This window comes from Cervus elaphus, chromosome 13 (genome assembly GCF_910594005.1).
Source record: "Cervus elaphus chromosome 13, mCerEla1.1, whole genome shotgun sequence".
NCBI classification, from domain to species: domain Eukaryota; kingdom Metazoa; phylum Chordata; class Mammalia; order Artiodactyla; family Cervidae; genus Cervus; species Cervus elaphus.
The window spans coordinates 14,480,139-14,493,577 of NC_057827.1; the positions used below are offsets into that span (position 1 = coordinate 14,480,139).

The following is a 13,439-nucleotide window of genomic DNA, read 5'->3' on the forward strand; positions in this document are numbered from 1 at the left end:
CCTTTCTCTCCCCATGAAGCCTCTAGCAACATCTGGGGTTTTTTACTGTCTCTGTAGTTTTGCCTTTTCCAGAATGTCATATAGTTGGAATTGTATACAGTACATGTAAGTTTCCTCCATGTCTGTCTACGAGCGCATTTCTTTTTATTGTCTCATGACATTCCACTGTCTGGTTGTGCCATGGTTTGTTTATCCAGTCACTTACTAGGACAACTTGAAAAGTACCAAGTCTTGCCAACGATGAATAAAGTGGCTATATACGCTCATATGCAAAGTTTGGTGTGAACATAAATCTTCAACTCATATGAATAAACATCATTGCTAGATAATACGAGAAGAGTGTGTTTAGTGTTATAAGAAATTGCCAGACTGTCTTTCAACCCATGTGTCTCTTGTAGTTTTAAATGGTATATTAGTTAGGTCCTGTTACATAATAGGTCCTTAAGTAAATACGGAGACCTAGGCACTGCCAACAACTCCTGGTGGACCCGAAGGAAGACGGGTCATCCCCATTTGGAGGAACAAAGAGTCTCTCTTAAGACCATTAACAAAACAAAACAAAAAAAAGATCATGAACTTGATCAAGCTACAGGGCTGTGTGTCTTGCCTTTGTGACTTACTTGCTCTGTGACCTCAGGTAAATTACTTAACCTTTCCAAGCATCTGTTACCTCAACTGAAATTAACTTGGTAATAGTACCCAAATGCTAGGTTCAGAGGATTACCTGAGCTATCTCACGCATGTCTTAGTATCACTTGGTAAAAGTGCTCAATAAATGTTCGTTATTCCTATATCTTATTAGGAAACATAGGGTCTCTTCCATCACTACCACCACCCCCCAGTGTATAGCCAGTATATTCTTTAGTGATGGATTTGTGTAACACTTCAGTCAGGTACACCAAAGACAGAACAGTGAAATCTGGTGAGGGAAAAAAAATGCAGCAGCTAAAATAAAAGGAAACCAAAACTAGAAAGGAAATATCTCTAAGTGCAGAGGTTTTGGTCCACAGAATAAATCCGCTCATTCTTCCCTAGCCCTTGACTCCCAACACTGTCTTGTTGGCTCAGAATCCTCTGGGGTAAGTTCTTGATTATGAAATACCCTTTCTCTGGTGGCCTGCCAAAGCCTGCTCTGCAGACTCCCAGGCTACCCTGGCACTGCTGGTGGTGAGAAGCCTTCTAACCCCGAGGGCCTGACTAATGTGTGTGCATGTTCCTTTCTCAGACAGTTCTGCAGGCAGGCAGGAGGAGGGCCATTAAGCAATCCACGTGGTAATTTCTTTTTTCTATTTCTTTGGGCAGTTCTTCCAGGATGACATAATGATATGTGCTAACAATGAAAAATAAAGGCACTGCAGCTGTATCTCTTCATACTTGGGTTTACTTTGGAAATCAACAAACAAACAAAAGAGAAATTCTCTCCTCTGCTTTCTTGATGAATAATCCATGGCTCCCACAATGCCCTCACACCAGTGGAAATGGAAACATCTGAGGACTTCTACAAGCTGATTTGCCTTCATGATATCAGATAACTAGTTTTCTTGTTTTAACTGCATGAGCAGGGTTTAGGTCGGAGAGCATGGAATTTTTTTTTAAACTTAGGGTAAACAATGAAACCCGATAACTTATTCAGGGCATATGGCTGAAGAACAAGCAGTCACTAATATGAGTCATATCGCATTAATAAAGCATGACTCTAAGGGCATATTTGGATCAAAATATTTCAGAGAAACTGTAAAACTGAAATATGACAACAGAGCTCAGACTCCTACTTAGGAATTACAAAGAGGTAGGTTTGAAAAGTTGAACCGTAGGACATGTGGGTCTGCTGGAGTCTTCCACAGGGATGCCTACAGCCAAGCATTTAGTCTGTTTAGCCCATCAGTCCTGTGGGAAGAACAGGAAGAAGGCAGAAGATCAGAACGCACAGAGTCTTTCTCAGTCGGCCCTCCCACACCCACTCAAGTGTCTTGCAGCACCTGGCAGAGCTTAATAGAGTCATGAGAAAAAGGAAGAACAAAGGAAGAAGGAAAGAATTGGCCCCAAGGAGTGCTCTCCCACTCTAAATTTGCTTTGGATGTTCTGAGGCACAGGGAAATCTTTCTAGATTTTCTAGAACCTTCTGTGCTTTAAGGTCTGGCCTGGTGAGTTTGGAAAATGATTAACAGCATGGTATCAAGAATCACACCATAGAAAACAACTTGAAGTTCTGGTTCCACCCTGCACTAGTCCCATGACACTGAGCCATTCCTCTCTAAGCCTGGGCTTTCTTGGTTGTGAAACAGAAATAATCATTGCAACGTACCTCCTCCAGCTGCTGTAAGGATCACAGAAAATCACAGTGCATGGCACAGTCTCTGATGCATAGTGAGTGCTCAATCTAGGTCATTACTGCTCTGTTGTTGTCATCATTGTTATTTTGAGTCAACTACCCCAGTTATGGATACTTTTATATCTGGAACAGGAAATAGGCAGGAAAGAAGTTAGTAGTAGCAGGGTTCAGGCATGGACACACGCGCTAAGCATTTCAGCATCCTTAGATGCCACCAGCTGTGCTTGCTCCATTATTTAATTCGGTTCAGCAAGTGTGTTTTGAGTTCCTTCTCTGTAGAAGATTCAGGAAAAAGTTCTAGGAGTATTCTGGGATCCAGGGGACATGGTAATGTTCCTGCCTCACAAAGGGGTATTTCACAAATGTTCAGTTAGTGATGAAATTGGACATAGTCTTTCAAAATATCAGATTGGCCTTTTTGAATCTGAATTAACACACACATGATCCTGACCCCTATCCTCCTTCTCCCCCAAATATAGATAGATAGATATAGATATAGATATAGACATAGTATTAGTATGAAAAGTGAAAGTGTTAGTTGCTCAGTCTTGTCTGACTCTTTGCGACCCCATGGACTATAGCCCCACCCCCAGGCTCCTCTGTCCATGGAATTCTCCAGGCAAGACTACTGGGGTGGGTTGCTGTTCCCTTCTCCAGGGGATCCTCTCAACCCAGAGATCAAACCTGGATCTCCTGCATTGCAGGCAGATTCTTTACCGTTTGCGCCACCAGGAAAGTCCATTAGTATAGTATTAGAATCATAAGTATAGTAGAGTAGGGTATTATAGCTAGTATTAGTATAGTATAAAACAATTTCAGTTTAAAATCCCTTTTAAGTTAAAATTTAAATATCAACTACCTGCATTAAATATGTCTAAGCAAAAGAGTTTTTTTTCCTAAATATCCTTTGAGAAAAACACGGTTCCAAATGTTTAAACACTATATCAACCTAAAGTTTCCCTGGTGGCTCAGACGGTAAAGTGTCTGCCTACAATGTGGGAGACCTGGGTTGGGAAGATCTCCAGGAAAAGGAAATGGCAACCCACTCTAGTACTCTTGCCTGGAAAATACCATGGATGGAGGAGCCTGGTAGGCTACAGTCCATGGGGTCACAAAGAGTCAGACATGACTGAGCGACTTCACTTTCAACCTAAAGCATGAAGACCCTAGTCCCGTTCTGCTTGTCTCTGTACCCAAAGCATTTGTCAGCCTCAGTGAGAACATGGATGAATCATGCCTCTTTAATGATTTGGCATATAACTTCTGCTTCAATTTTTAATTTTTTTGGTATGAAAATTTTGGCTTTAATTTTTTTGATATAAAAGAATATTAAGGTCAGAAACTGAATGGTGGTCTAGGACCCTACACTGAGTCTCCCAACCAAATTTCAGAATATATTCTTACATTTGCAGACTAGAACCTGTATCTTAGATATCTCTCCTAACCACTTGCCTTCATTAGGCCAAACAAAAACAAAATTACGGGATCAACTAAGATCAACAAGCAGGTCGGTAAACTGAGATGTTGAACTCATTCATGAAGAGTATATGGAAGATGACGGGGGCTCAAATTGCCTTCCTGATGTCCAGTGAGTCACAATGCCACATGGCAGAACTGTGCTGGGCTCCAAAGAGGCCTAGTCTAGCAAGCTGTCTTTTCCACTTGAAGCTGAATGGCCCTTGGTCTCCTGTCAGTCATGGGGACATGGATGGATGGATGGAGATGCACTGGGCCTTTTTGTCTGCAGGTGCAGTCAGAGCAATTATTTTCTGCACCAATGTGTAGATGGGCAGGGGGATCTTGACTCTGACCTCTATTTTTTAAACTTTATCTTTAATTGGAGGATAATTACAATATTTTGATGGTTTCTGCCACACATCAACATGAATCAGCCACAGGTGTACACACATTCCCTCCCCCCTTGAACCTTCCCCCCCCCCACCTCCCTCCCCATCCCACATCTCTAGGTTGTCACAGAGCACCAGCTTCGGGTTCTCAGCAAATTCCCACTGGCTCTCTGTTTTGCATATGGTCGTGTATATGTTTCAGTGCTGCTCCCTCAAATCATCCCACCCTCCCCTTCCCCCACTGTGTCCAAAAATCTGCCCTTTATGTCTGCATCTCCTTTGCTGCCTTGCAAGTTGGATCATCAGGGCCATCCTTCTAGATTTTATATATATGTGTTAATATACAATATTGGTCTTTCTCTTTCTGACTTAACGTCACCTGTATGATAGGCTATAGGCTCATCCACCTCATTAGAACTGATTCAAATATGCTACTGACTCTGATCATTAATTTCCACTCATCAAAAGACTGATCCTCCCCCTGTGTGGGAAAGCGAAAACATTAATTTTTATGACTGCCGTGGCTTTTACCAGCAAAAAAAAAAACAAAAGGTTTGCAAGTTAGAATGAAAAGTACTACATACCTGGAAAGGTGTTTTCTGTGGTATCTCTCAGCTGTATGGGCCTGATGCTGAAAGGAGTGCCTTTAAAGAAAAAAAAAAAATCTCTGCACCAAGTGAACCTCTGCTAGTTTCCAGAGAGAGTAAAGTCCATTACACCCAGCTAGTCTGCCCATATCCCATATTGTGGTCCCTATCTAGGGAGGGGGATGCATGGATATAAATGTTTGGTATATTCTTGAATCTCTAATGTCCTCTTTTCTTAAGTTCTGAAGCTACTTCAAAAGACTATTGTAATTATTTGAACTCAAACTAATCTTGATGAGATTTAGGGAAAAGAACACCTTTTCCCCAAATAGCTTCCCAGGTACTGTCTTTCCTTTGTTTCCAAAGCAACAGCTGGCCCCCTGAGCCCTGGTGTCCTTCCTCAGGAGTGAACTCTTCCCTGGAGCTCTGCCCCCCAGCCCTCCCTGCCCTGCAGCACCCCAGCCCTCCTGCCCGCCTGGACTTCCCTCAGCCTGTCTGCCACGCGCTCCGTCTGTTTCACAGATGACCTTTTCTCTTCCAAACTCTGTTTTCTTCCGGCTCGCTTCTGCACATCCCTTGAGCATCAATTTAAAAATGGCTCCCCACAGGAAGTCTTCACATCGTGGACGGTGGCTCTTTACCCATGCTCCCAATTCCTGGACGATGACTTCTCAGGCACTTCATGCAATTGCTCTGTGACTGCAGTTTTCCTGCTCTGTTCAGAGACTATTTCTGTTTTACTATTGCATCCCAGAACCCAGCACCATGTGTACACACGATAGGTGCTCAATAATCTTTGATGGAAATAAAAGAGAGAGAAGATAGGAAGAGAGAGAGAGAGAAAGGAAGGGAAGGAAGAATGTGAGAGAAAGGGCAAAAGAGCATCACTGCAGAGGCATTCCTGCTTTGTCATACCTCTTCTTCTCTCATCTCCTCCTCACGGAACAGCCATTAAGTAAAGCAAAATTAAAATCATCCTTGCCTCAGTATGTACGCCAATTTGATGTTTATTTATTTATTTTTTGACCCTTCTGGGTCTTGCCTCCACGATTTAAATATACAATTTCAAAGCCAATTTACTCAACAAGCACAAAGCATCTTGTCTCTTTCATATACACCTCAGTAAATAAATGACAAAATATGTTTTGTTACGATACAGTTTTTTCACTTAAGGTTTGAAAGTCTTACACAAGTTTTCTTGTCATCAGGTAAGTCCAGCTTGACAGTGGCATTACAAAACTAAGACACTAGAAATAATATTATTTGGGGGTGCAGGTGGAGATGATGTGTATCCTGGCAAAAATCTAGAGAAAAACGTGGAGTTTGAGTAGTTATACATTGTATTATCATTTGATTTGACTAGTAACTAATGCTTGAGGTCTCCATTTATTTAAAGAAATAGATGCCTAGTGTTTTAAATAAAAAGAAAGCTTGGCACCGCCCCCCTCCATGGCATGGGATGTAGAAATTAGAGCAAAGATGTGTCAAAGTCCCTATAGATCATTCTCTATAGGATTAAAAAAAAAATCCCAGGGTGTATAATGCTATAAAAGAGAATATTGCACTGTCTGTGGATATGAACTAGATAAAAATTCTTCAAAGCAACTTTTTGTTGTCTTCCATGAATTTCCCTTTTTTGTGTGCAGAGAAGATAGATATGAGCGAGCACAGTGCCACAGCATTGTGGAGGAGAATCATACACGGCCATCTGTGATATTGTCTCTATTTCTCACTTTCTCATCTGCAGGCATGTAGTTCAGGGAAGGCAGAGCGCCAGAGCAGGGCAAGAAACTCAGTGCAGGGTGGATTCACTCATGACGAGAGATTTCAGAAGTTAAAATTACAGAGTCAGGACTGGAAAGTAAGAGAGATTTACTTAGGCATTAAAGATAGGTGCTGGGCAATAAAACTGATAGATCCTTATTACATTGTCCCATAAGAGACTGGGCCACTCGGAGAAGTTAATGCTAAGGAAATTTAAAGCAAGTTAGAGGAAATACTTCTTCACCTTGTAGAATTCATTCTGAGGAATTTGCTGCCAGGGGCAGTCATAAAATCAATCACTGGGTTGCATTTTTCCAAAGGGTAGAATAATATATGGCCCACTCTTCTGACTAGTTGGGGAAGATAAAAGCAATCAATTCACCTGCTTCTAGAAGATCACAGTTGATTACAAGTGGGGTCAGCAAAAAGATGTCCCCCACACTTGATCAGGATAATTAAAGAGTGTTTGCCCATGCTCACATGTCCTAGAAGAAATGTCGAAATAGGATGCAAAGCTCAAATGACCTGATCTAATATGACAAATGTTTGTTGACAGGGACAAAAAATTAAACAGTGAAAAAAAAAACTATTCCAGGAACTAATTATAGATAGTCCTAAAATATTTTTCATAAAAACATTTTTCTGATACTATAAATATGACATGATGTTTTTGTTTTTGAATCTGATTTGCTTGACTAGTACTCTCAGAATAAATCTGCCAAGTTTGAAAACAGTTAGCAAACATGACTTTCTTTTTCCCAATAGAGCATAGTTTAGTCAGAAGTTATACATGCACTGGAAATGTTAGCAAGGCAATGTTAATTCCGAGGTTGTCATGTAAAATATCAATAACAAATCCCCTGGATAAAGGCATCTCAGTTTAAAATTAGCTTCTTTTTTATGGAATCTGCTCCGTTTTTTAAACTCTTTTTTTTCCTTGAAATTGTAGTGTATTCTCTAGAAATTCACTTTTTGCTACAACCCATGTATCAAAAGTCGTATTGTACCTTTGACATCCTAACATATGAACTTCTGAACAAGACACCCCAAAAGGCATTGTTGGAAGTATGGCTGGAGCCTGCATTTTCATTTGGGGACAAAAGTGTGTAATACAATCTAAAAAAAAAAAAAGAGAGAGAGAGAGAAATTGTGCTAAAAACTGCAAAGTAAAAGAAAATCCTGAATATGTCATAATAAAAGCAGATCTTGAATTTCAACAAAGTGTAGCCATGCTGAAAAGGCAAAGAAAAGTCATCATTGTCACCTCCTGGAAACCAGGAAATGTTACTGACTTTAACAGACAGTGACCTGTCTAGTTTCATTACTCATGTTAAAAAAAAAAAAAGCAAAAGTAAAGATAAAAGGTGTCTGGAAGTTCTTTCATGATAAACCTCCATAACTTGCAATAATAGTTATAAGTTGAGCTTAAAAACATCATTATTTTCATAACCAGGTCTTATTAAAACATTGTCCTGACCAAAAATTTCAACAATGAAAGAGTAAATGCTGTATATGAATTTCAGGAGAGCTTTCTAGAGTGGCCATGGCACTGCTGGAAGCTCTAGAGGAATTCCTGAATCAGCTCACGGGACAGCTTACTGCTACAAGCGCTCCTTGTGGAAGGGACATTCCCTGGCGCCAGCCTCCCTCGGATTCAGTCCCAAGGAAGCCTTCAGCTGAGTGCCTTGGGCAGGTCATTTCTCTCCCCTTGTCTCAATATCCTCATCTATAAAGTGGGGACCACAGTAATGCCTGTGCCACAGGATTGTTTAAATAATCTAAAGTAACATGGGGAATTCCATGGACTGCATGGGGTCGCAAACAGGCGGATATGACTGAGCGACTTTGACTTCACTATCTTTCCTCTGGGAGAGAATGGGACATCAGAGGTCATTTCTTCCTTTGTGGAGTTAGGTGTAGGAATGGGGGAAGTTTCCAAGGTTACACTCTCTCCTCATTCTGGTCCCTACCCTTTTTTCTGCCTTCTCTTCTGCCAGTGTGAAAAGTGAAAGTGTTAGTCACTCGGTCCTGTCTGACTCTTTGTGACACCCACGGACCGTAGCTTGCCAAGTTCCTCTGCCCATGGAATTCTCCAGGCAAGAATACTGGAGTGGGTAGCCACTCCATTCTCCGAGGGATCTTCCTGATGCAGGGATCAAACGTGGGTCTTCTGCATTGCAGGCAGATGCTTTACCCTCTGAGCTGCCAGAGAAGCCAGCTTGCTCCTTAAATTCTGAGCTCCTTAATCCTGATAGATTTGCTCACTCCTCACAGTCCTTGCATCTCCTCTTGGCCCAGAATAGTTGCCTCTTTCCTCCTCCCACCAAATCCTGATGTGGCGGATCCACACTCATCCTCCAGCCCTCTCCTTGGATGTCATCACCCTGGAGAGTCCCCCCCACACCAAATCTGCGCTCGGCGCTCCCGTCCACATGCTCACAGCCCTGCTCTCTTAGTCACCGCCTCTTATTTTCTGCTGACTCTCTGCCTCCACCATTAGACTAGAAACTCCCCTTGGCAGAAAGTTGGCCCCGCCATGGACCAGTGCTCCCGTCACTGAGCTCCAGTTCTGACACCTTGAGATGAAAGAAAGCATCAGGACCAGCAGGAAAGCCTGCCTGCTTCCAAGAACACACTTCCTATTTCCCTTCGCGTTTACTCGACAAAATCACTCGCTGATGAGGCTCTGCTCAAAAGAAATGGATGTTTTGGCTATCATACTCAAAGCCAGGTTACAGAAGAACCATGTTGGGGCTGCATGGAAATAATTGGCCTACCTTTATAAAACAAACACTGGGGAAATCTATAATGCTGCCTGAATTGGGACAAGTTCAAAACAAAGTAAAAGGGGAGAAATGGAGAAATAACTTTCTTTGAGGTTTATTTAGTCTGAAAAACAGGACTCCAATGGGTGGTAGTGTTGTTTACATTAGTCTAAATTGTTTGATCATATTGTAGAATTTATATTTATCTCCTAGAATATGCAGGATAGTATTAACCTTATAATCTGTTGAGTACAAATAACAGATACTTGGCTTTATAGTGGATGATCAGAAAGGCAAAAAAGATAGATCAAGCAATTAGATGCAAGCATGGTGAGAGGGTAAAGCATCTGCCTGCAATGAAGGAGACCCGGGTTCAATCCCTGGGTCGGGAAGATCCCTGGGAGAAGGAAATGGCAACCCACTCCAGTACTCTTGCCTGGAGAATTCCATGGAGGGAGGAGCCTGGTAGGCTCCAGTCCATGGGGTCGCAAAGAGTCCGACATGATTGAGCGACTTCACTATGTCACTATGTCACTATGGTGAGGTAAAAGACTGATTCAGGCAATTTGCTCTCCCGTTTTAGGCATACCTAAAAGATGCAGTTAACAGAGGCATAAGCATGGAGCAATCCAGATGAATGAGTCAAATCTTTATTTCTCTTTGTGAATGAAAGTTAAATAAGCATTTAGAGATATAAGATGAGAACAATACCTGGAATATTGAAGCATGAATTTACATACAGAACCTTTGCTAAGCACTGTCCACGTAATATTTTATTTAATCATCACAAGAATCCTATGAGGTATGGAATTGTTAAAACAATACAGTTGAATAATTTGAGGCTAAATGATTAAGAAACTTGCCCAAAGTCATACAACAATCAGCGGTCAGTCTTAAAACACTTGTTCACTTGACTCCTGAGTTTTTTCTTGAACCTTTCAATGAACACTACAGCCTTCACCCAAATTCAGATGCAAGATGTAGTGGGAAAAACCTGAGATCTGGACTCCAAACCTCACAGTAGTCATCAGTTTGAGCAGATCACTCCATCTCTGTTTCATTAGTTTTGATAGGAGAAAAGTAATATTCTTATCTGTCCTTCCTGCCTTCCAGAGCTCTCATGATGATCAAGTGAGATGGTGTACATGCAAGAACTTAAGAAGCAGGAGTGTGCTATACAAGTATCAGTTGATAGAGTTTATTTACAAGCATAGCCTGTTGATGGATTTGTATCAATTTACTTGGTATTTAAGGAATATTTTATGTATGATGGTTGCAAATGAGTTCCACCAAAACTAGATATGACAGGTAGATGAAAATGATGGACTTTGCCCACAGAGATAAATGGACATGATTTGTAGAAGGAAGTGGTTGTCCCATAACTGCACTCCAGGCTTGGGGCACCAGTAACTGGCATTTTTAGAAAATTAGAACATCAAAGATAAGCTTCCTCTTCTGAGGGCAGTTGTATTTGGGATCAGCACTGCTTACCAATTAAGCAAAGGTAAATCCAATTGAATAACAGGGAGCCTGGGGATTGAAAAGCTATCTTATCTAAAGAGTAGACCAGCATCTCCAAGTTTATTTACCTGAAGAAGACTGATCACTTACAAACTTTTATTTTTTTTTTCCATTTATTTTTATTAGTTGGAGGCCAATTACTTTACAATATTGTTGTGGTTTTTGCCATACATTGACATGAATCAGCCATGGATTTACATCTTACAAACTTTCAAAATTTTGTTTTATAGCTTATAGACCTTCCCTCCCCCCAATATATTTTTCTATTAAAAAAATTGTGAAAATTATTATCAACTTCTATTACATGTGTAAAGCTCTGGGAAACTGTAGTGTTAAAGAGAAGAAGGTGACTTGAGACCTGACTTCATCTATCAGATTTTTCCACCTGTCCTTAGCATCCTAGCTCTCTTTGCTTTCAACATAAAATAACACCCTTGGCGGTAATAATCTATGTTTCTCTCCTACATTTGTTGAGTACTCGAGAATATAGTTGAGTACTGGAATAGATATCTGTAATTTTTCTCTGCGCAGCATCCATTCCTTCTTTATGTAATAGAAGCTGGATTTTCTGTTAAGATAACACCTCTTTTCTGTATCTCAGTCCTTAAGGTTTAAATAGAGCTGACTCCACCAACTGGGTGCCGTTGACAGATAACTGAGACCTGACCAATCAAAACGATGGTGACTTTTCCAACACTGGGCATGAGACTCAATCAAACCTATGGTTATTAACCCTGAAATGTTTGATGCAACTACCAAGACAAAAAAAAAAGCTAAATTACAAAACTATAATCTTTGAGGTACTAGTGGCCATCTTTGCTGCCACTTCAAAAGAATCTACTTGAGAATGACGTCAACACGAAGAAAAGCAGAATCAAAAGATAAAAAATCATTTCCTAGGGGTATTATTTGCACACTTAGCTTTTCCCTCCTCTTTTCCATTACTGGAGGTAATATATTCTTTTTTTGATCAAGCCAGTTTCTACCCTGGTTCTATTATCTGCAACTGGAAGCAAGCATTATTATTTCTATTAGTTGCAACCATTAGCCCAATGTTCTATTCAGTTCAGTTCAGTCACTCAGTTGTGTCTGACTCTTTTCGACCCCATGAACCACAGCACGCCAGGCCTCCCTGTCCATCACCAACTCCCAGAGTCCACCCAAACCCATGTCCATTGAGTCAGTGATGCCATCCAACCATCTCATCCTCTGTCATCCCCTTCTCCTCTTGCCCTCAATCTTTCCCAGCATCAGGGTCTTTTCAAATGAGTCAGCTCATCGCAGCAGGTGGCCAAAGTATTGGAGTTTCAAGGTTCTATTAGTTTGCAACCTTATTAGCCCAAGGAGATGTATCAGTTGTACAAAATTTCTACGTATGACATATACTGTCTATCAGTACTCTGAAAGCTTCTAAAGAATAGAAAGTAGATATAGAAAGGGAATTTGTAGAGCTGAGTTTACTTCGTTTGTTTCATATTCCTTCTTTTCTCTTGATTATCCCAGAATATTGAGTAATAAGTAACAGCAAACATGCGTATAGTATATGGAATATGAGAGGCATTCTTTTAATCCCATGTCTTAGTTATATTATTATTCCCAACTAAGGTAAACAGAGCAAAAACAGTCTTTGTATTTCAGAAGAGTATTGGAGACATAAGTTGAGCCTCAATGTAACACCCTCCAGATGTCAGGGTGTGTTATATTTTTCTCAACATAAGAATCTAGAAGAAGCATCCGAGGTTAAGAGTCAAATTATGCTCCTCTTCCTACCACGGAAAAGCTGTTGAAGCTTGGAGAAAGTAACCTATTTATTTTACACCAGGAAATCCACAATGCTAGGAGAAAGGATGGAAGCAAACCAGCTTGTGCTTCAGTGCCAGTTTTGAAAATCACAGCTTTGAATTCTAGTCCCAGGGTCACCACTCACTGGCTGTGTGAGCTTGTATGCGTATTCTCATTGCCTTGGGTATCTGTAAAATTAAGTGACATGCAACCTCCTTATTTCTCGTACATTATGTGTAAAGCACGTGAGAAAAGATACTTGAAAATGACTTCAGAAGTTTCTGTCTAAGTACATACAGGATATTGTTACTACTTGAGTGTAAAAAAAAAAAAAAATCATTTTTGCTTAAGAAAAAGAAAACTCTCTGCTAGTGAGATATGGCCTGGAACTCCTCTAAGCCACAACAAGAGAATAAGCTTTGCCTGGCATATGATAGAAAAGGATCATTTAGAAAAATCACAGCAAGGTCATCATTCTCCATTCACACCTGATGATTTACTCTACATGCGCTACGTGCTAAGTCACTTCAGTCATGTCTAAATCTTTGCAACCCCACGGACTGTTATCCACCGGGCTCCTCTGTCCATGGAATTCTCCTCCTCCAGGGGCATCCTGAGGGTACCCCTGGATCCTGCCGAGGCTGGACCCCGGCAGAACCCGTGTCTCCTGCGTTGGCAGGCAGGTTCTTTACCAACAGTGCCACCTATCCGTGTGCCATTATTTCCCACAGAGGAAGGAGTTAACTGCTGCAAAAATAACAGCAGAAATAATAGCCGGTACCAAAAGAGCTGAGTTCTAGTACTGACGCTGTCCCTGGATTATTTTGTGACCTAGGACACA

The 13,439-nt window shown here is 41.0% G+C and overlaps 1 long non-coding RNA gene across 2 annotated transcripts in view; it reads right to left on the reverse strand.

The window, feature by feature from the left end:
• Positions 1 to 1,363: 1,363 nt before the first annotated feature.
• Positions 1,364 to 13,439, reverse strand: part of LOC122706784 — a 37,081-nt gene continuing 25,005 nt past the window's right edge. Inside the window, exons 2-4 of one of the 2 annotated variants that reach the window (XR_006344461.1) lie at positions 4,764 to 4,823; positions 2,306 to 2,455; positions 1,364 to 1,887 (exon numbers count right to left, since the gene is read on the reverse strand). This is a non-coding gene — a long non-coding RNA (uncharacterized LOC122706784). Of the gene's footprint in view, positions 1,888 to 2,305; positions 2,456 to 4,763; positions 5,561 to 13,439 lie in introns of both variants that reach the window. The other variant, XR_006344462.1, reaches the window with a different exon arrangement.